The sequence below is a fragment of the Bos javanicus genome, chromosome 4 (genome assembly GCF_032452875.1).
Source record: "Bos javanicus breed banteng chromosome 4, ARS-OSU_banteng_1.0, whole genome shotgun sequence".
In the NCBI taxonomy this organism is placed as follows: Eukaryota; Metazoa; Chordata; class Mammalia; order Artiodactyla; family Bovidae; genus Bos; species Bos javanicus.
The window spans coordinates 55,096,288-55,120,572 of NC_083871.1; the positions used below are offsets into that span (position 1 = coordinate 55,096,288).

Below are 24,285 nucleotides of genomic sequence, written 5' to 3' on the forward strand. Positions count from 1 at the left end.
GCTAACTACCTGAATGGGCTGTACATCTTTCAACTTGTCAAACAGATGAAAAGGAGTGAAAAGAACAACAAACACCTATGAGAACAAAGGAAAGAAGTATGAGAACAAGAGAGACTAAGAGTGGAAACAGAAATGAGAGTAGACAGCTATGGAGAGGGCCCCAAACTAATTCTCAGAAAAGATCAAATAGTAAATGCTCTAGTTCATAAGCAAAGTCAATTTATAAGTCAAAATAAAATGCAATAATCTACAAAACAAACATACTTGAATAAGAAATGAGAGGAGAATTATAAACTCCTAAGAAATTATGATAGGAACAAGTGACTACATTCTCACGAAGGCAAGACTGATATACACAACAATTTGATGAATCTCAAACGCATAAGCTAGATGAAAGAAGCCTGCCTCTGAAGGTTACATACCACATGATTAATAACACAGAGTTGAGTGTAATACGTACATATAGATATAGTATATACATATATATTATACATGAGTATTTTATACAATTTGTATAAATACATTATACAAGAGTCAGACAGGACTGAAGTATTATATACATGTATATAATGCATATAACACTTGTATATAACATATAACACTTCTCTATCCAAGGGATTCTCCAGGCAAGAATATTGGAGTGGACTGCCATGCCCTCCTCCAGGGGATTCTCCCAACCCAGGGATTGAACTTGAGTCTCTTATGTCTCATGCACTGGCAGGCAGGTTCTTTACCCACTTCCCACTGGGGAAGCCTTATCCTGCCATTTGCATCATCATGGCTAGACCCTGAGCACATTATGCTGAGACAAGTCAGAGAGGCTTGTGCTGTCTGATACCACACATAAATGTGGAATCTAACAAAGTCAAACTTGTAAAATCAGAGAGCAAAATAGGTGGTTACCAAGAGATGGGGATGGGGGGATGAGATTGATGTTGTTTAAGGGTACAAACTTGAAAGGAGTAGTAAATAAGCCATAGACATTCACTACACAGTATAATGAAGAGAGACAACAATATTGCACTGCAATTATGTGATGTGATAGATACGGCTACAATAGAGACCACGTTACAAACTGTAACATGGTGGACTTCATAAATGTAAACTGTGCTACAATATCAAATTCACTCAATTAAAAAGACTGTTGCTGCTGCTAAGTCGCTTCAGTCGTGTCCGACTCTGTGCCACCCCATAGACGGCAGCCCACCAGGCTCCCCCGTCCCTGGGACTCTCCAGGCAAGAGCACTGGAGTGGGTTGCCATTTCCTTCTCCAATGCATGAAAGTGAAAAGTGAAAGTGAAGTGGCTCAGTCGTATTCGACTCTTAGGGACCCCATGCACTGTAGCCTACCAGGCTCCTCCATCCATGGGATTTTCCAGGCAAGAGTACTGGAGTGGGGTGCCATTGCCTTCTTACCTCCCCCAAAAAACACACTTTAAAAAACAAAACTCCAGGGACAGAAAATAGATCAGTGGTACCAGAGACTACAAGATGAGAGGAGGTGTTGACTAAAATTCACATGAAAAAATTTTGGAGCATGATGGAACTGTTCCACTTCTTAATTGTGGTAGTGAGTACACAACTATGTTTGTGAAAACATACAGAACTGTACACTAGAAAGATGTGAACTTATTGCATACACATTTTCTTTAATTAAAACTTGAAAAATTTGTAGAGCTTAAAACAAATTTGTAAAGATGATCAATTAAAATGTTTTGTGTTGTTAATAAAGCACAATAAAATCATAGCAATATTTTCTTAGATCAGTTTCCCAAGGCAAAAGAAATAAAAGCAAAAGTAAATGAGAAAAAAATGGAACCTAATCGAACTTACAAGCTTTTGCATAGCTAACGAAGCCATCAACAAAATGAAAAGACGATCTATGAACTATGAGGAATTTGCAAATGACATGACTGACAAGGGTTTAATTTCCAAAATATACAAACAGTTCATACAGCTCAATATCAAAAAACCCAAACAATGCAATCAAAAAATGGGCAGAAAACCTAAACAGACATTTCTCCAAAGAAGACACACAGATGGCCAACAGGCACATGAAAATATGTTCAAGGTCACAAATTAGTTAAAAGCAAATCAAAACTGCAGTGAGGCATCACTTCATAGTGGTCAAAATGGCCATAAAAGTTAAAAAGTCTACAAATAATACAGAGTTCCTGTAGCCTAGTGGTGAGGAATCTAGGCTTTCCCTGTTGTATGACCCAGGTTCAATCTTGGTCTGGGAACTGAGATCCTGCAAGCCACACATGAGGTGGCTGGGGAAAAAAAAGAAGTCTACAAATAATAAATGCTAGAGAAGATGTGGAGAAAAGGAGATCCTCCTTCAGCATTGGTGGAAATGTAAATTGATGCAGTCACTTTGGAAAACTGTAGTGAGGTTCCTTAAAAAACTAAAAACTACTATATGATACAGCAATTCAATTCCTGGATATATATTTGGAAGAAACCAGAATTTGAAAAGATACATGCACCACAATGTCCATAGCAGCACTGTTTACAATAGACAAGACATGGAAGCAACATAATCATTCGTCAACAGATGAGTGAAGATACAGAGTGAGTGAGTGAGTGAGTGTGTGTACACAATGAAATATTATTCAGCCATAAAAGAATGAAATACCGCCACTGTAGCACATGAATGGACCTACAGATTATCTTACTAAGTGAAGTAAATCAGACAAAGATAAATATCATACATGATATCACTTATATGTGGAATCTAAAAAATAATACAAATGAGTTTATTTACAAAACAGAAACAGACACACAGACATAGAAAACAAACTGTGATTACCAAAGGGGAAAGGAGGACGGAGGGAGGGATAAATGAGTGGTATACAATTAACAGATACACAATATTACATAAAAAATAAACAAGGATTTACTGTATAGCATAAGGAACTATATTCAATATTTTGTAATAAACTATAAGGGAAAAGAATCTGAATATATAACTGAATCACTTGCTATACACCTGAAACACAATATTATACATAAACTATAGTTCAATTAAAAATAAAAAGATTACATCTGATAGTTTTCTCCTGAAAAAACAAAACAAATTATGTCTGATATTTAAACAACTTTGTAAAGATGAGCATTTAAAATATAACTTGTAAAATGAATAAATCATAGTGAAAGTAACAAGTAACAATTCTGAGAGAAAATTATCAGGATCATTTCTACAACATAGTAGCCAATACCTTATTTTAAAATGAAACATCAAATGTATAGCCAAATAGCTTTGTAAAAATAATCAAATATATTTTCAAATATATTATAAGTAGACATGTAAAAATAAAATAATCATTTGTATTCTATTTTAAATGTCCTCTCATAAAAACGTAGTTCGAATAATAAGAAAATAAGTATTAAATACTTTATTATTTATTCATAGCTTGTTACCATATATTCTCTATTATTGTACATTTGCCTTTAAAATTTGATCTTCTATAGTCATAAAAACAAGTTGTCTCTCAAAATAAAAACAATACTTATAATAATGATGTTCCTTTAATATAATAATACGAGTAAGCAAGTACTTAGTCACATTTTAGCATCTAGCATCGTTTCAGTCCAGTGGGAATGAGATTTTTCCAGGACACAATTAGAAGGATATCAAAGAGAACAGCTATGTAAAATCAAATACCAATTAGAAATAAAAAGTTACATTGCCTTTCTTCTACTTGTCCAATAGTTTCAGCAACAGACATGCAGGACTAGGGACAGTTTGAAATTACTGAAAATTACAAAACAGCACAGAATTGGAAGTGATACAAGGGCAACCTAAAAGCACACTTTTCTGAAAGTAGAGAAATATTATAAATAGATCAAGAAAATATAAATTTAAAAGTACTTTCTTTGGGACAACACAAAGGCTGTCAAATGAACTTTATTTTTAGTTACAGGAGTATACATTCTCTACAATGGGGGTCCCCAACCTCCAGAATCTAATGCCTGATGATATGAGTTGGAGCTGGTGTAATAACAATAGAAATAAAGGACACCATAAACGTAATGCCCTTGAATGATCCTGAAACCATTCCCCCTGCCCCACCCCTGGTCTGTGGAAAATTTGTCCTTGAAAATGGTCCTAGGTGCCAAAAAGGTTAGCTCTACAACATACAAGGTAAAATGTACTGAAAAATGAACATTTGCAAGCTTACATCACTGCTAAAAACTACTGCAATTCATAATCCCCTACCTTCTGAGACGCAATCTGTGGCTCCTTATTTGTCTACATATAGGCTAATTTGTCACAAGGAAAGTAGCCAGAATGAGAACAGACACTACACTACACACAGGACGGCACACTCGGCGGGGCATGCACACTTGGTGTAAATGCATGCATCACTTGACTAGGGGGTGGGGCAGCAAAGCAGTGAAGGAATAACTTAGATGAGGCTCTAAAGACTTTTCAGCAGTTCTTTAGGGAAGAAAAACAGATGTCTCAAGAAATGTGGGGCCTAACTTCCTATGTGGTGCACTGTATAAACCCTTGTGTTACTTACTCCCTTTAAGCCAAACTGCAGCAAAGACATGCAGCACCCCTACAGTTGGGAGTTGTGTTTTAATGTAGTACAATGCATAGATTGGACCATGAGGCAGCCCAACATTTTATGTCGGTTCTAAAAAATGTGTGTGTGTGTGTGTGTGTGTGTGTAAGGTCCATTAAAAAGGAGAGCTCTAATTTTAAAAAGACAAAGCTCATCCAACTGTACATTTTATTTCTGAGTTGATGCCACCAAAAGCTAAATATGTGAATGACCACAGGACCAAGGCAAAATTGTAAAGAAATGAATATTTATGGGATGTTAATGGTATGTGCTTCAGGGAACAGGATGCCAGGCAATTACTTATTTTTCTCAACCCTGACATGACCAACTCCATGTGCACTCACTTCTCCTCTCCCTGTCTCAGCATCCTGGTTAAACAAGGTGAGGCTCCGTTGCTGACCGGGAAGGAGGGGAGTGATGTGAAAATTCCAAGTGGGCTAAGACAAGTGAAGAAAAATTCCTTTTTAACCGAGCCCCCTGAGTTTCATAAGCAAAGATATTTATGGTAATTTTTTGTTGGTTTTAATTGTCTTTATTTTAGGAATTATCTTTTTCTCCCAGTCATTCTTACCTGTGTGTTTATATTATAGTAAGAGACAACCTGTTTACAGCTTCAAATTTGACTTATGTATGTCATAAAAGGTTTCAGTTGAAAGTAACCTAAAAACTAATCCAATCTCTTTTTAATTTTGAAGGAAAAGATCCACCCAATATTGCACAATAGTTGAAAGTCAGACTAAGAAACTGGGTGCAGGTCTCCTGGCACTCACTGTGGAGCCCTGATCAGTAAACCAAGCAGGCCATGTTACTATCTGAGATAACTGTGCTTCCCAGGAGGAGTCATTTTCATCCACATTCTAATATGCATCACCATTATCAGAGAAGGCCTTTAATAAAAATATATTTCCTGCTTGGAACAAGGAAAAGAGAACACATTGGGACCTGGAATAGCCAGATGGTGACAAGAGGGCAATGATTACCTAAGGACCAGGATTTAAAAAAAAAAAAAAAGGCAGGCATAAGTTAGTAAGTTCTTTGAAAGGAAAAAGTGAGGTAGTAATATAATAAAGCCACACTGTGTCACTGTTCAGAGTTTTTCAAGGACCACACATTCACTCATGGTACAATAAGATATCAGAATTATTCTGAAAGATCTTATAATTTGTCTCAAAGAGGAAAGAGAAACAGGGAAATGAGACGAAGTAGGCAAAGACAGGCCTCTTTTCTCATTATCAATAGTGAGGATTACATACCCCTTTCTCAAGATATTTAGAACAAAACTGCTGAGCAAGCGAATACAAATTTTAAATATGTACAAAGTATGTGAAAGAGAACTCTACAGGACATTAGATATACGAGAATAAAATCTGTGGATCCGTGTGGTATTATATGTACCAATGTGACCTGCACGAACCAAAGAATAGTATTTTAAATCAGAAAGATGGACTTTCCAACAAATCATATAACCTGCTCTGTTAAAGATGGATACTGAAAGAATGAAAGAAAAGTTATAAATGATGATATGTGTGCCAATGCAAATAAAGTAAAACTATCTGTCTTATTATACCACAGAATAACAACAACAATCTAGATACGGTTTTAGAAAAGACCTTGACTTAACCCCTTCCCCTCCCTCTTTCCTCATCAACCCCCAGAAACACTTTGAATGCCCATGTTGTACTCATAGTATAAACATTAGGAACATCTATATACACTAATTATGCTACTCATATTAAGATGTTGTTGTTGTTCAGTTGTGTCCAACTCTTTGGGACCCCATGAACTGTAGCATGCCAGCCTTCCCTGCCCTTCATGATCTCCTGGAGTTTGCTCAAATTCATGTCCATTGAGTCAGTGATGCCATCCAACCATTTCATCCTCTGCTGTCCCCTTCTTCTCCTGCCTTCAGTCTTTCCGGCATCAGGGTCTTTTCCAATGAGTCGTCTCTTTTGCATCAGATGGCCAATGTATTGGAAACTGAGCTTCAGGATCGGTCTTTCCAATGAATATTCAGGGTTGATTTCCTTTAGGATTAACTGGTTTGATCTCCCTGCAGTCCAAGGGACTCTCAAGAGTCTTCTACAGCACCACAATTTGAAAACATCAATTCTTCAGTGCTCAGCCTTATTTATGATCCAACTCTCACATTCGCGCATGACTACCAGAAAAACCATAGCTTTGACTATATGGACCTTTGTCAGCAAAGTGATGTCTCTGCTTTTTAATACACTGTCTAGGTTTATCATCGGAGAAGGCAATGGCACCCCACTCCAGCACTCTTGCCTGGAAAATCCAATGGATGGAGGAGCCTGGTGGGCCGCAGTCCATGGGGTCGCTAAGAGTTGGATAAGACTCAGCGACTTCACTTTCACTTTTCACTTTCATGCATTGGAGAAGGAAATGGCAACCCACTCCAGTGCTCTTGCCTGGAGAATCCCAGGGATGGGGGAGCCTGGTGGGCTGCCGTCTATGGGGTCGCACAGAGTTGGACATGACTGAAGTGACTTAGCAGCAGCAGGTTTATCATAGCTTTTCTTCCAGATACAATGATGAGTTCTATGATTAAATACGTCAGTTCAATGGTCCTAAGCATTATGATATTGAAGCACTCAACTATTGTGCATTTTTTGTCCAAAAGCACTAATATCTACACACAACTTTCAAGTTAAGTTATAGTCTCAGGTCAAGAATAAAAAAGATACAGAAAACTGAACTTACAGCATGCTCACCCAAGATCAGAGTCATGTCTTGGCCAATTCAGTAATGAACAGTTTCCCAAATATGGTATAAGACGAGTGCAAGATGAAAAAGTAAGGTGAAAAGGAATTTCAGTGACACACATACACAAAATGGAACAATGATACAGACAGAAGTAACCTGCTGGACCTCCACAAAGTCATACATTCCTTAATTCAATATTTAGTTTTAGAGTTCCTACCAAGTACAAGGCATGTTCTAAACACCGGATTAGAACAGTGCCCAAAAGAAAACTTTGTATCCATGGGATACACATTGTCATTGAGACTATAAATAAAGAAAAAATCTTTTAAAAGTCAGTTGATAGTGCTCTAGGGGAAATCAACATATGATAAAGGTGACGAGCATGAGCAATGATGATTTGTTATTTTAGATACAACAAGCAGAGAAGTCTGCCATAAGGATATGTTTGAGCTGAGACTTGAAGTTAGTGAAGATACCTGAGGACACAGCATTACAGACAGACAGAGGAAAACTCTGAAGTGGGAAATAGCTGATCTCATTTTGAGGAATGTCAAGGAAGTCAGTGTCCAGGGTTGACTGAATAAGAGGAAAATGATAGGAAATACTGTGAGACAGAGAGCAGGGGTCAAATAAAACAGACATTAGTAAGGTCCTTGTCTTTTATTTTCAGAGACATAAGAAGTTGTTGGAAGATTTACACCTTTCAAGAGTGACATAATCAGATAGATAAATCTTCAAAAGGTCACTGCTACTTGGAGAATAAACTGTTGTACCTGAAGGGAGAAAACAGGGAAAATTAAGCAGCTATTGCATCAAATCAGGGAGTAGCTGATGGTCTACCTGATCAGACGGGTAATGAGGGGGTAGGAATTAGGTGTATAAAACAAGATTTGGGGGGACATAATTTAGCTAAAGTAAAAGACCTAGTGAGAAAGGGGGGAAAATGAAGACAAAAAGGAAATGAAGAGCTAGCTACAGGCATACAAATATAGATCAACCAAATCCTGGAACATAAATTTGGGTGAAGTAATGGTGAGGAATATTTTTTAAGGATGTTGGGGATGTTTTTTTCTTTTTTAAATGAGATGATTTTATGACAGTCTACATATGCTAAGATGTTAAGATATTTGGATTAGTGTACTATAAGTTTCTCCTCACTATCTGCCAGCAAGAAATTTTATAAACACTTTCTCTGAAATATGTCTACCACAAGATTTTTTCTTACCCCCTAAAATACACTTTAGGAAACTTTGTTATTTTTTCCTTAAATTGAGAAAAAGTTGCAAAGTGGTAGTTCTGTATGTGTACCAAAATGATACAAAACAAAAATGATGCAAAAAAGAAAACTTTCACAGAAAATAGCATCATAAAAGTTGAGAAGAAAGAAAAGAAAGAAATGGATACCAGAGAAACTATGTTCTTTGCAGTAGCATCCTTTCTTTGAGAAATTTAATGTCCTTAACCTGTTTTAAAAAATTTTTATGATAGTTTCATGGCACAAATCTTTCAGACTTGTTACAAAGAGCTTTAAAAAGCAACACTAAAAACTTAAATTTTAAACCAACATTATCTTCCACAAAGTATATTTTAAGGCTTCTAAGGCAGAAATCAAAGGAAATTGAGGAACATTAATAAACTAAAAATGCTGAGAGCTTTTAAACCCCTGGGGATTCATTTGCTTCATAGCAGTGTGCTTTTTCAACATTTAAATTTTATATGCTCTTGCTAATGAAAATAATTTGCTACAGCAGAAAGGAATGAAGATGTCAGCTCAGTATGACATATTTATCAATATAATGGAAAGGTATGTTCTGAAGATCCTTGATGGATTCCAGTGAAAAAAAAATAGTGTACAACTGTTTGGGAAGTTGAATTCAATCAGTAGAATATAGTTCCAGCAACACATATTTCAAATATCAAGGAATTAAAAAAAAAAACTGAACTTGGACTCCACAGATAATTTGTGGACAAAATGGATTTTTTAATAAAATCTCACATTAAAATGTATTGAATTATATAAATTGAGGGAATGTAAGAATTCGAATTGTTTATGTAAAGGAAACTGGACAAATGATCAGATACAAGTCAATTTAGAGTGTAAACAATGTTCACAAGCCCAAAATGAAAAAGTATTAGGATTCAATGTGAACTATAAGCTACAAATCATTACAACATAAAGTTGTTTTAAAATGAAATAGGAGTGATACAAACATACCTGATTTTACAGCATATCTTAATTTGGCTGCTGGACAAAATTTTGTCCAAATAAACACAAATTCCTAGTCACTCCAATTGCAAAATTGGGATTATGCACCTAAAAATAATTAGGCCAATATTTAACATTACAACTGATAAGACAGCAAGTCATTGAAGCATCTATTTAGAGAAAAAAACAGTTGAAAACCATTACTGCAAATAAGTCACCCACATACACAGGCTTACTTTTTATTTTAACATTAATAGTGTTGGAACATAATAAATCTAAATTTTCTCTGAGGATCTCTCTCCAGCATCTCAATATTCTAACACTGACCTGTTAGCTATAATATCTCTTTATATTTCACCAAAATTACTCTCCTTTTTTTGTGTATTTTGTCTGGAAAATTGGGGGCAGGGACTAGATGGAAATACAGTGCAAAGCAAAGAATATATATAACAATACATCAGAGGTAATGATAAGACAGAAGTAAATAGGCAAGTGGAAGTGAGTATCATTTAATAGATAGGAACACCTACAAGGAAAGACTATTCTACTTATTAGTATTTATATAATTCAACAGTAATGAATTTTCATATAACCAATTCTGGACTTAAAAAAAAGTAATGATATGTTTAAGCAACCCTCCTAACTATGCTTAGTTAGGGTGTTAAAAAATAGTTATGAGACAAATGAAGTAGCTAACGTTTGGAACAACTTCATAAGAAAGCAACGAAAATGACTTAAGCCTCAAGGGGGAAAAGAGCCCAAAGAACTTAAATTATTTTTACCTGATAACACTCTGAAAGTGATATGCCTGGAGTCCAAGTATTGAATATGTTAAGAGATAAATGTCCACGTCATCCAAAAAAAGAAGAGACATTAACTATGGCATACAAAATTCAAATTACTCATTAAACTATCTGTGGACCATAAGCACTGGGATTTGTCTAAGTAAAGTTTCAAGAACCTGGATTACTTTTTCAGAAGGCTTAAGAAGGTAAACAACAATCTTTCTGGGTTGGATTTGATCAAATTTGTTAGAACTCTATGAATTAAGGACTACATAGATAAGGTTATTTTCAAAAATCTATGCAAATCTTAAAATCTTATTGGGCCTAAGATAAGAAATAAACTATCTTTTTATCAAAGGGCAGAATGAATCTGTGCACTGGTTAGAATATTTTAGATCCATTCATTTATCACTAAGAGTACTATGATATATCACAGAGTTAAAGAAAAAAATAACTGTGCCATGAATTAGTATTCAGTAATTATAATGAAATTAACATCATTTTGCAACTCAACAGTGATTTGCAACTTTGTTTAGCAACACTCTTGCCAAGAGAACTTCTTACAAGTCAGTGGTCTCTCTGACTTCACTGAGAGACAGAAATACATGACCATTTCCATCATTCCATTTTCTATCAGTATTATAACTAATAGTTGATCTAACATGAGTGTCAACACAGAATGATAAGGCAGAGCAGCATAAATCTTTAAATGTATCACAAATGATATCTCTTTTATGTAATTAAGTACCATATCCCTCACATGTTCTCTTAAAATAAAATGTCTGGTAAATTTATCTGGTTATGTTCAATATTTTACTGTATGCTCTATGAGTCTCAATCAAGCCATGAAGGCATTTTCACATATTTAAACATACTTTTCATAGAGTACAATTCTAATAGTTATGCAAAGAGAGTTGTTTTGTGTTTCTGAGTCTTTGCTTGTACAAAAGGAATGTAACTTCTCATTATAGGTTACCTGTGATTTTAATGTTCACCTTTCTTCCTAATTTATAATGTGTCACATACAACAATTTACCCCTATTTTAAGTTTATAGAATACTACAAGGATTTTTTTTTTTTTTCAAGCAAACCCACTACACTACCATCAGTGCAAAGAAATGAAACTGGAACACAGTTTACTCAGATATAACTATTAATCTATTCACATCATAATGTAATTAAAGGTCTCTTTTCATTTGAATATTCAGTTCTAGAATTCCTATCACGCTGAATCCTAAAGTATAAGTTGAGAAATTTTGAAAAATAGCTTAAAATAGTACATAATTGTTATTTGCATATATTTCCCTTTTTTTCTATTTTGGTATTAATTGTAGTGTAATGGTAATTTAATAAATTATGTATAAAAAAGAAAAGTTATTGTACTCGTATTTAAACTGAATTTAAAAATTATTCCCTTAATTTTTTGTATTCTTGTACTTAAAAAGTGAACTTTAAGATGATCTTTTAAAATTGAGTGTCTTCTGTCACCAACAGGGCTGTATCATCAGGTTTCTGGTCTCTTTAAAAGTTAGTAATTTAATCACAATTAAACATTTCTCTCACTTAGTTTTAGATAACAATGAAGCAGTGGGTTTCTTAAAGAAGTACTGAACTAAGCAACTACTGAACATGGGTCTAGTCTAGTAATAAAATGGAAGGAAGGCAGAAAGGGGGATAGGGAGAAGGAAAGAAGGAAGGAGAGAGGGAATGACTTTAAAAGCTTTAAAGCTGAAAATGACATTGTACAAACCTAGTGATCACAGTGTACATAACTCCATACCCACTTTATTAATGCATACACAAATAACTCAAAATTGTAAATAATTGTTTAGCAGTATTAAACAAACACTACATTTTAAAATTCCAGGACACTGAGAATGTACCCATCCATAACTCACAGTGACAGAAAAGATAAACAGGACTTTTGACAACATAAAACATTTCCTGAGGTATGCCATAATGCAAAATTGAAGATGAAAATATCTCAAAGCTCATCTTTGTTTAGTATTGACCTCTAGCATAGACGTGCTATTAAACACACCCCTTCCGTCTCCACTGAAGCCTAAACAAACTATCTGAATTAGGAGAGTGTGCAAAGATGTGCCTTCCAGGCAAACTTTTGTTTTCCAAAAGTAAATCTCCCCAAATACTTCCAGCTGGAAAAAGTCCACTTGAGCTACTTGACACTAGAGCTTCACTTTCTCACCTTGGCTTACCTGCTACTACTTAATTATTCTTCTAAGCAGGCTCTGGGCAAGTTGGGGAGGTGGCTCTTTCAGCACTTCTGAATCCATGATGACTAGAAATATACACACCTAACACTCCCACAGGTCTTCCAAGCCCTTTCTCCTTCCCGCCCTTCTGAGCACTCGCGTCGTGAAAGCCTGGCCACCTGGGAGCAAACAGTACTCGAGGAACAATCCTCAAGATCAAGAAACTGACTGGATTTCAACATGTGGTGAGAGAAACTGGGAGGGGGGTGTGTGTGGCGGGAGGGATAGGAGCACTACAGACAGCAGCTGTCCATTAAGTGGTTTAAATCTGTTGGTTAAAAAGCTGAATAAACAAATACACAGATGGGTCTAGCTCCTTGGGGATTCCGGAATCTGAGGAGCCTCCCAAGCCGTGTCCAGTTCTGCCTCTCTCGCCCCGTCCCCGTGCAAAATGCGCGCGAGTTCCACTCTCAAATGCTCCAGACTCGCACGTGCCTTTCCTTCTCGTTGTTCCTAATGAGTTCACCCGCGCGCCAGGTGCTCTGAGAGACTCACCTAAGAGATCCCAGAGTCTGAGGACAGGAGGGCAACTTTTCCTCCCTGCTCTAGACCAACCCGAACACCCACGGCAAGGGACAGGTCCCCGCAGACGCTAGCCTTCATGTCAGGATGTCGGGGCGCCTTCTGGCCGGCGGGGCGGGGAGAGGCGTGCGGGAGACACGCGGGCGCGGCCACCCAGTGGGTTCGGCCCGCGCCGCCGCCGCACGTGCGCCGCCGCGAGCGCGAAGGGGCGTCGGGCCCCGCGCTCCTCGCGGTAAAAGTCAACCCAGTGCGTCAGTCTGCCCTCCGCTCGCCCGGGGCCTCCGCGGACTTACAGGTAAAAGTCAACCGAGAAGCCCTTCTTTTCTCCGAAAGGTATCTGCGCCCATCCCTCGTCCCCTCCCTGAAGAACCCGGAGGCGCGATTTCACCCCAAACCCACCCTCAGAGTATGGAGACCTCTCCAAAGCGGAATAAAAGTAAGACCAAGACATATCCCGGGTGAAGCGGGTCCTGCTAACCGTGGACAGGGGAAAGAGCGCGAGCGGGGGCAGCAGTCGAGATGCACGATCATCCCCAAGTGTCACTAGGGGCCAGGAGTTTCTTCACTGGAGAGGCAGGAGTGTCCCTTCTCTGCCTCCATTCCCCAAGAAGTACTTGTGAAATATACGCTAAAGTGTGTAACTTAAGAGACGAGAAGCGTGCACTTGCCCAACTGAGTAAATAAAGGTCAGCAGTTGGACAATAAAGTATGTGCTTCCAAACGCCAGATGTTTTTACTGTTGTTTCTCCTCCTCTGGGGTTGGGCGGGGGGGCGCGGAGAAGAAGGAAGAGACAACACACAATAAAAATAAAAGTAAACAAACACATCTGCTGTTTCCACACACATTTTCCTCCAGCCGCGGTCTGGAGTCTGTCGCCGGACAAGGCAACATTTTCGAATACAAAACTAAAAATCATCCGTGAGCCAAAGGCAGCCTCCCCTCTCTGGACGCCCCCTTCCCCTCAGCACAAAGCTACATGAAAAAGAACAACAAGTTGTGATGTTAGGTCCGGAACGCGACCCCGATGCCGAGCCGAAATTTGACACATGTCACACTCGCCCAGCCGCGCCGAGCTCAGCGACTGGGGCGAAACTTTGCTGCCGCCGCCCCGGCAGCAGCGCGGAGCAGAGTAAAGTCGAAGCCCGGCCCGGCATAGAGGTGGCGGGGACGGCGTGAGGGGCGGAGGTGCCGCGCGCCAGAGTGAGGGTGAAGAAACTTACCGCTACCGGGGACGCTGGGCAGCGTCCCGGGAGGTGGCACCCGCGGCGCCGAGGCAGAAGCCCACAAACAACACACCCACGCGCGAGTCCCGACAACTGCTGCCGCGAGTCGGGGCGCGCCCGGGAAGGGGGGGCTGGTGGAAGCCGCAGCTGGCGGACTCGGCCGCCGCATAAATAACCCGGACCGGCGCTCACGGGCTGGCTGCGCGGGGTTGGAGCCGGGGCGCAGCGGCCGCCGCAGAGCTGCACGAGCCGGCGTGTCTCGCGCTTTCTCGGAGGCTCGCGCTGTCTCGCGCTGCCGCTCCCCCCACCCGGATCTGTGTGTGTGTGTGTGTGTGTGTGTGTGTGTGTGTGTGTCTGTATATGTGTGTGTGTGTGTCTCTATGTGTATGAGTGTGCGCTGGCGGGCGCGCGCACCCGGTCGCGCGCGCGTGTTGTTGGCAATGCAAACTGTACACACACGGCGCACGGAGCCGCCTCTTCTCGGAGGGGCGGGGTGGGGGAAGGGACGCCTCCGAGGATTCTAAAGTACTGCTGGGCCACTTGTTTGTGTTTGTTTTACTTTGCCTTGTTATTGTTGACTGTTGTTGTTGATCCCCAAAGTGATTTGGAACCAGCTGGCTAGGATACCCATCACCCCAGCCACCTATCTCCCCGCGTTCCCCCAACTTCTTTAAGGGAGGGGGAAGCGCGGCGCAGAATATTGTTCGGATTTGCAGTGGAGCCTCCTGGCTGACGTCAGGTCCACCTGCTCTGTAAACAACTCGCTGGAGAACTTGTTTGTTCGGCGCCAGATCTTCCCCCACCCCCACGTTTCTCCCCACCTCCTGCTCCGCCCCCTCCCGCTCGGCCCAGACGGCGAGTCGAGGAAGGGGGTGGGGAGGGAGGAGAGAACAAAACCTTATGCTGTATTGGCAAAGCTGAGTTGTGTCTGCTGCTTCTTGGCAGTCCCTAAAGTACGTCCTCTCAGCAGACGGAGCTGCTGGCAAATGAAACAGGGAATTCCAAGTGAAGTGCAGGAAGCCTCGAAGGGATCCAAAGCCCTCGGTGGCAAGGAGTTAAAGTACTCGAGAGTCAGAAAGGGAGACCCAAGCGTGCGTTAAAACGCTGACTGGCCTTTCTTTTCGCGGTGTGCGCCTCTGCGGCCTGGGGTGGAGAGGCCGAGTATCTTTCTCACTCTTCATTGTTGTCGGGCTCCTGTCTCACTTGGACCCGGGAGTTCTCGGGCTTCCTCGTGATCCCCCAGCCCTGGTCACCGGCTCGGCGCCGGGCTGCGGTTCGGCCGGGGCGGAGCTTAGAAGGAAGGGGTTGCCGAGCTGAGACTTTGGGGGTCTGAGGCTCTCGATACGGGCCTGTCAGTGACTGAGGGGAGCAAAGTAACCGGAATGAAAGGAAAGAAGAAACTGCCAGAACTGCCGCTCGCACTTCAAAGCCGAGACGCCGGCGTGGGGAGTGCGCGGGCCCAGCCTCCAGCGCCCGAGTCCCCGCTCTCGTCCGTGGGGTGTGACTCTGCCAGGTCCCACGCGGGACCGAGGGGAGGACGGGACGGGCCCGGATGGCAGGCGTGACCCGATTTGCGATGGGGGGGGGAGCTGTTCAGGAGCCCGTATCCACCGCGGCTCCGGGCAGGCCGTTCCTCCCGCCGGCTACTGCCAGCCCCTCCCCTGTCCGCGGGCCGCGCGACCCTCCACCCCGCCGCGTCCTCTGCGCGCCGCGGCGGAACCGGCCGCTCTGCTCGCACTTCAGTCGCGAAGCGCGGCTTTCGTAAGGCGCTGAAACTTTCCTCCAAATTCTGCAGCCGAGAGGCCGTGGTGAACAGACCTTGGCCCCGGGCTTTGCCCGCCAACACCCCCCGTGGAAGAAGAGAGGAGGGGGTGACTGAGGAGACGGACGAGCAGCACCAGCTTCTGCCTTTGAGTCTCTTCCTCAAAGAGCAGCGCGCCCTTTTTCTAAAGGGCAGACGTGAACTGATACACAGACACACAGACACACACACACACACACACACTTGGCATAACTCTTCCCTCCAGAACCTGCAGTTCTCCCGTGAAGGAAGCAGCCCTGGCACCCACAACTGTAAACACACCGTCAGATTTTCTAATGAAACCAATTAAGTCAATAAGCCATGGGGCTGGTCCTGCGAAGACGGCCCCTGCCAGGAGCACAAGCAGAGGTAGAGTTGCTCTTTGAATCGCGGTGCTTTCTGTGAGCTTCAAAACTCCAGGCAGTCTTCAAGTGCTCTGCTTGTGGACTGTGTCCTCGCTATTATTTAAATTGTCTTTTTTCGAAATGCAGGCCGAATAGTGGGCAAATAAAAAATTTTAAAGATGGGAGCGGGGAGGGAAGGAGGGAGCAATCATTTAAATTACAAAACGCCAGATGCAAATAATCCCACCTCGCCTTCTGAAGGAGATCATTTTACGTTAAGTAATTTGCGTTTATACTTCACTAGCAACCCTAAATAAAAGGCCGATTTTCTGAATTAACCTGAAAACATTTTGGAAAAGATCAGAACAAACGGCGTCGAAATCCTTGGAGATCTGAGGATGTATCTTTCCACTGGGTTTGTGAATAAAGGTAACAAAACAGAAGGTCTGCAGCTCCTTTTTTTTTTTTTCCCCCCCCTTCTTCCCCTGTATACACCGACCCCAGTTACTTTTCTTTCTCTCTAGGGGTCCGACGGAGGAAGTGAACGGGAAAGGCTTATTATAAATGAGTCTGGGCAACTTGGAAGAGAAGTTCAAGTTCCCAACAAGGACGAAAGAGAGGGGGTTATGTTCTCGAGACTTGAGAAAGGAGCGGATTTAGTTAGCCTTTCACTCTGTACACAAAGACACGTTTTGGTGAAATTCAGTCACTGACGTTTCTTTCCTGTGAGGACAAACAGCCAGGCGCCAAGAGGTGCAAATGGATATCTGAGTTGGAGGAACATCTTTCTCGACTGGCCGAGTACTCTGCTTGCGATCTTCCTAAGCGGAGCTGAGCCTGCAGCCCCCTTGGGCGCCCTGTTTAACTTCGCCCCCTTTATCTGTGTCCTCTTCGCCTGCTATCATTCCCGGGCCACCCACTCTTCAAGCAGAGAAGTCGCCCGGGGAGTTGAGAACGCAGATTCTGCCTGGAACCCTGCCTTCTGCAGACCCCTCGCCCGCAGCCAATGGGCTGGGCCGGGGTTCGAGAGGTGAAAGTTCAGGCCCGGGGCTTACGGCTCGCTCCCCCTCTACTGTAGCCTCCCTTCCAGCCTGCTCCCGCGTCCACAGTGCAGACCCAGCCCGGCTACCAGGGGCTGCCATGGTGGCACGTAGTTTGTTGATGGGTGGTCATAAAATATATTTATTTGCAATTCCTTTCCCTCGCCCACCTCCCCCGCCCCGACATGGCCCCGAACACTGCAGGCTTTGTTCGCCTCGCTGCTGCTGGAGCCGGCTGGGGTTTAGCGCTCTGTGCTAACACACTCCAAAAAAGTTGAAGTATAATAATAGGAAAACCGGGTTTCCGCAGCTTAGGGAAACGCAGAAAGGGCAAACAGCGAACGAATAGTTTTCTTTCGCACAAGTCACTGGTCAGCCCACTGGATCACGGCAGCCTTGAAACGAAACTCTGCATATCAGAGAGACGGGGGAAGCCAAACTCTGTCCCTGTAGTCGCTACGCAGGGTTGCAGCCACAGCTCAAGTGTCCTTTGCAGCACGTGGGTCTGCAAAAGTCATTTAAAGAGGTTCCAGGGGAAAGTTAAACGGAGCTACTGGGTAATTGAAGAGTTTCACCAAGTGGCCCTCGAAGTTCTCTCACGAAAATTTATTTGATTTCAAGTTTATTTTACGATGGAACCGCAAATCAACAAATTCCGAGACACTGCTCTATTACGGTAAAGGCGAAAGATAAATTCGTTCGAAATGGTCCCTGCTAGCGCATCTTGACTGAAATAAACCATCCCAAATGTGACTGACTGAAGCCAGGATGAAAGAAAACAACTTAAGCGAGTGACAAGTGTTAGAAACGCTGGTTAATGCTTCTCGGAGTAAACTGTTTGGAATTTTAGTTATTATTTGTTATAAAAATATAATTATCCACACACTCAGGTCTGTTATTTCCAAAAGTTTCAGTTTAACAACAATTACATTTTTCTCCTTCAGAGTCGTTTAATTGGTATAATTGTGACTAATACCTAAAAATGTAATTGACTTGGAGAGAGATCGCAGGCAGAGACGGTAAGGGGCAGGGTTTTTAAAATCTTTTTTTTTTTTTTTCCTGTTAGAAATACCATCTTCAAAGTTGTATTACTCACTTCAAATAGATTGTAACAAAAGTCTTCTTTAAATGCAAAGTAAAACATTTTTCTTTTCACATAGAAAATCGGGCATTGTCAGGTTCCTATTTTTCACATCCATTACAGTTTTCAGAAGATGAGTAAATAAACAGACTCCTTTTAGACATTCTCCTATACTCAATCTGCTCCCAGACACATTTTAGGAAAAAGAGAACATTCTAGTTTCACCGAAGTCAAATCAAGGGTAATCTATGTTACAACATTAAATTCAATGTAGAGGTTGCAAAATTGGTGGAGTTACACCACCATCTGTCGTTAAGCTTTGGGACTACAAAATTTGGGACCTATAATAAATCTTAATGAGCTTTCCCAACTTTTTTAAAATCACAGGCTATAATTTTCATTTGTATTTTTATAACACATATCCTGAAATTACGTGGATCCTGAATGAACACACATGTGTTCATGAGTCCTTGCTTCTACCTGAGTTCTCCAGTCATCTCATCTTCAGAAAAACAAGCAAAAGCCAAAACTAAAACCCTTCATCTGCCAACCTCCAGAAAAAGCTTTTTCAAATCAACTGTGGGACTGCAGATTTTCATCACCTCTAGCAAGTTTCTTGTTTCTAAAAGGCTACTGATAGGAAACATAGAGCCTAAACTGCAGGGTCCACCCTTGTCCTGGAGTGAATAATAGACTCTCACTTCTGTCTGGTAACGTATCTAATCTTGAAACATGTAAATGCAGCATATCTCTGCTAAGTGGTTGACTGTGAGTGTCTTTAAAAATTGACTGAAAGGCAGTTAATATCAGGTTCCAGTTTTGGTTGACCTCGCTGTAGAGACAAAGATCAATTGCTCTGGGCTAGAATCTTACTAAGAAAGCCTTTATCCAAATGAATATAGAAAGTGGACAATTCCTAGATAAAGAATTCCTATGCTGACTCAAAAGCTTCCATTAAACAATGGAAACTCTTTTCCCCACAACACTCCAGTGGCATGTATGTATATCATATCTAATTTTTAAAGGATCTCCAAGTATCTCAGTATCTATACTGTTGCATCCCTTTCCATATTAGGACCCTGATTATCAAATTTCTATTTTCCAGAAAATATTTTTTAATGTAAAAATTTATATTGGTAAGACAATCACTATGTATGAAGCTGAATCATACTAAATTATTTATATTTGACTCACAAAAATCAACATTTTCATATGCTTAAATTAATAGAACCCAGATTTTTCTGAGACATAGTCTGTCTCTCTTAAGCATTAGTTAATTTGCCTAATTCCTGATATTTGCCCAATCCATGATATTTTCCTGCCACACTGATTCAAATATGTTGAACTGCCTCGTACAATAGCCCTTTGCTTTTTGATATTTCTACAATTAAATTATTCTTAGAATTTGTATGTCTCTTAGTTACTGTGAAATTTTAGAGCTGAAGGAAACATCAAGATATTCTAGCCCAGTCCCTTCATTTAAAAAATCAAATAGCAAAGGTTCAGAGATGAGAGAAAGATAAAACTAGTTAATAAAATGCTTATTATTAAACTGTTTCATGTTTCTAAGCATACAATGACCCTCCTTTCTTATTCCACAGGAGACATTTTTTGCCACACACCCTCACCTTTTCAAGTTTTCTTCATATCCATCAAAACTGATATGGCTCAATGATACCTTTCTTTGGATATCAGTAGAGTATTGCAGATGGTTAGCTATCATGTCACATCCACTGTAATACACAGGAGAAAAAAAGTCTGATGATTTGTTTCTCTTAAGAGTCAACCAGAGTCTGTAAGACTTCTTCAACAGTGTAAAGAGGTTCATCACTGTTGATTGCAAGAGTTCATCATAGAAAAACTGATGGTAAGAGGTGCAAACATAAACCACAGTTTATAATGTTTTTCAGGGTTAATAATCTTCAGGAACTCCTGGGCCATGGGGCTAGGTAGGGACTACTAGGGGGCTTTCACTACACTCTCAAGAAATAAAGGCTATGAGACAAAATATACCCTTGATTTTTTAAGCTATGAGCAAAAAGAATATCAAAATCCTGCATCAGTATAGATTTTTATTTAGTTTAATGACTATGTTGTTACTGTTTAGTCACTTAGTCATGTCCCACTCTTTTGCAACTCCATGTACTGCCTGCCAGGCCGTTCTGTCCATGGAATTTCCCAGGCAAGAATACTGGGTAGGTTGCCATTTCCATCTCCAGGAATCTTCCCAACCCAGGGCTTGCCTTGGCAGGTAGATTCTTTACCACAGAACCACCAGAGAAGCCCTTAATATTAATAACTATATGGCTCCAATAACCATTGTAGTTTACCCAAACAATGTATTGAAGTGGTTGTCATAAATGATATAAAAATTCAGTCCTTTGCCGTCTTCTCTTTCCCCTCTGGATTCTCCTTTTATATCTCCCCCTCCTTTTTCTGCTAGTTTTTGCTCCCTCTGCAGTAATCTTTGTCACAACTCTTACAATGACAACTTCCAAAATCCCCCATAGATATTTCTCTTCTAAGCTCTGGATTTGTTTGTTCAATTGCTTAATGATAGCACTGTTTGAATTGTGAAAAGCTACAAATTTGCCCTCTTCTCTCCTTGGCCAGCTACTCCGTATACCGTCTGATAAATAGTTAATGACACCTTAATCCACCCAGTTTCCAAAGCCAGAAGATGTGACCTTCTTCATCTTCTTATATCCAAATAATGCTAGGTTTTGTTCATTGTTACCTATTTAATTTTCCACTATCCTCTTTCATCGATCCTTATTTCTTGCCTGGTCATTCTTGATGACTTTCTAATCACCTTCCTGCTTTCAGTTGTTCTTTGCTTCAATCCATCCTCCTCAATGTTTTCTAAAACATACCTAAAACGTATGTCACTTAGAATTATGCCAAGCTTCTCCATGGCTAATGGAATTTAATCTTAAATTCTAATAGTCTGATATAGCAAATATGTCTGACAAGTAGTTAATAATGTTTTTTTGGAATGAATGAAAGAATGAATGCCCCAGACAAATATATTTTAGATATTATATTCTGTCAGACTCTGTCAGATATATTTTTAGCTGTGTATTATTTTCAGGAAAAAAACTAACTCTACTTTGCTACCAATCATTTGGCTAAAATAGTAATAACCAAAGATTTTCATTATTTTTTTATGAAAGAACTTACCAGACAGATATAAAAGTATATTCAACCTGGCATTTAAATTTTCAACTGCACTGTTTAATGGCTTAACAAATATTTACATATTAATCGCTGTGGTAGGTATTCTGAGATCTAAAGATATATAAGATTAGGTCTGTGCCCAGATCATACATTCTAATAGGAGAATAAGATACATAAAAGTTTATCTCAATAAAACATAAATTTCAAAATAGCATAAAATAGAGGTATATGCATGATACAATGAAGCCAGGGAAAATACTTCTTAAGGCTATTTTTCATTTGTGATGAACACTTTAGAAATAAATGTACCTTTCAGTAAAAAATTTATAATCAAACAGCAGCTTCAGAAAACTTATAATTTTTGGATAAAGTTGCAAAGTTGTGGTAAAAACATGATTATATCAAAGACAGTGGAGGATTTAACAATTGGCAAGAGGTATCAGGCAGTCCCTTGAATTATTTTATAGTACTCAAGTATTAAATGTACTTTTATGAAAGATTACCTCTAATTTGTCATGATTTCACTCCAGGAAAAGAGTTTTATAATAAATAGGAACTGAATGGAAAAAAAAAAAAAACAAGGCAAAAGAAAGTAAAGAACTGAAAAGAAAATAAAAGAACATCAATATTTGGAGTTTAGAAAGAATTCACATGTTTACCTCTCTCATCAGCCTCTAACTCAAATGAGGAGGAAAGTACCTTATCCTGGGCCAATATGGTTCCCTGGGGATAGTCATAGGAAATTGCATTCCCCAATCTTTCTCCCCCATCAATTACCTTTTTCTGCCTCATCAAGGTGCATACTGGTTTCCTTATACCCTTCTTAAAAAAAAAAAAAAAAAAACACCACTCTCACCTCATTAAATATAGTACTAGGCAATACTTTCTTAGTTATATATTACCTCCTCTCTAAATTCTTCCCTTCCCCCACACACTTGTAATTCTTTTTCATTTTAACTCAGGAAAACATTACTCACTAATTCTTTCCTTATTTTTTTTTCTCTCTCTCTCTTACTCTCTTCCAAGAAGACACACACACACACACACACACACACACACACATACATATACATAAACATACAATCATGGTAACATGCTTAAAAGCAGAGCTAGTGATATAAGAGGAGAAGGGAATGGCAACCCACTCCAGTACTCTTGCCTGGAAAATCCCATGGATGGACGCAGGAGACTGGTAGGCTGCAGTCCATGGGGTCGCTAGGAGTTGGACACGACTGAGCGACTTCACTTTCACTTCTCACTTTCCTGACTGGAGAAGGAAATGGCAACCCACTCCAATGTTCTTGCCTGGAGAATCCCAGGGACAGGGAAGCCTGGTAGGCTGCCGTCTCTGGGGTTGCACAGAGTTGGACACGACTGAAGTGACTTAGCAGCAGCAGCAGCGGCAGTGATATAAGAAGTCAAGGAACAGAGAAACTAACATGAAAAACAACACAAAAACCTACAAGCTAGTACTATTAGCTCCTAAAACCTTGAAAAGTCCCCATATAAAGAGGTAGTGGGACAGACACTGTCATACCCCTCTGTGGGTTAAATTGACACAATCCAATTGGAAAGAAATTTGGCAACTTGTGTTGAGGCTTTTTAAACTAGTCCCATACCTAGTTTGCAATCCAAAAGAAATGATCTGAAATACAGATGGAAAAGCTTTAGGCAAAAGCTGTTTATCATAAAATTATTTACAATAGTGCATATTTGGAAACAATATAAAAAGTCAACAATACGTAATGTAGTGTAACCACTAAAACAATATTATGAGATGTTTTAATAACACATACAATATTTTAGTTATATTATTCGGTGGAACAATAGTACATACAAATATAAAAAGCAGACCAGAAATAAACATCATTTTGATGTTACTCTCTAAGCTGGCCCACAATGATCCCTACCCTCCTGACAGTCACACTCCTGTGCAGTCCCCTCCCACACTGTTTCAGGCTCCATCTTTTGGGTACAAGTGAGCAGAGACGTTACTTTGCCAACAAAGGTCCGTCTAATCAAGGCTATGGTTTTTCCTGTGGTCATGTATGGATGTGAGAGTTGGACTGTGAAGAAAGCTGAGCACTGAAGAATTGATGCTTTTGAGCTGTGGTGTTGGAGAAGACTCTTGAGAGTCCCTTGGACTGCAAGGAGATCCAACCAGTCCATTCTAAAGGAGATCAGCCCTGGGTGCTCTTTGGAAGGAATGATGCTGAAGCTGAAACTCCAGTACTTTGGCCACCTCATACAAAGAGTTGACTCATTGGAAAAGACTCTGATGCTGGGAGGGATTGGGGGCAGGAGGAGAAGGGGACAACAGAGGATGAGATGGCTGGATGGCATCGCTGACTCGATGGACGTGAGTTTGAGTGAACTCTGGGAGTTGGTGATGGACAGGGAGGTCTGGCGTGCTGCAATTCATGGGGTCGCAAAGAGTTGGACACAACTGAGCGACTGAACTGAACTGAACTGATGGTATGTCACTGTTGAGCTTGGGTTATAAAACACTGTGTGACTTCTGTCCAGAGCTCTGGATC

At 40.6% G+C, this 24,285-nt stretch overlaps 1 protein-coding gene across 7 annotated transcripts in view; it reads right to left on the minus strand.

Moving 5' to 3' along the window:
- FOXP2 (forkhead box P2) overlaps nucleotides 1–15,819 on the minus strand; it is a 668,538-nt gene extending 652,719 nt beyond the window's left edge. For 6 of the 7 annotated variants that reach the window (XM_061414074.1, XM_061414067.1, XM_061414071.1 and 3 more), the window contains exon 1: nucleotides 14,303–15,819. The gene's annotated coding sequence lies outside the window, so the exon portion shown is untranslated. The remainder of the gene's footprint in view (nucleotides 1–14,302) is intronic. The other variant, XM_061414072.1, reaches the window with a different exon arrangement.
- Between the last annotated feature and the right edge of the window lie 8,466 nt (nucleotides 15,820–24,285).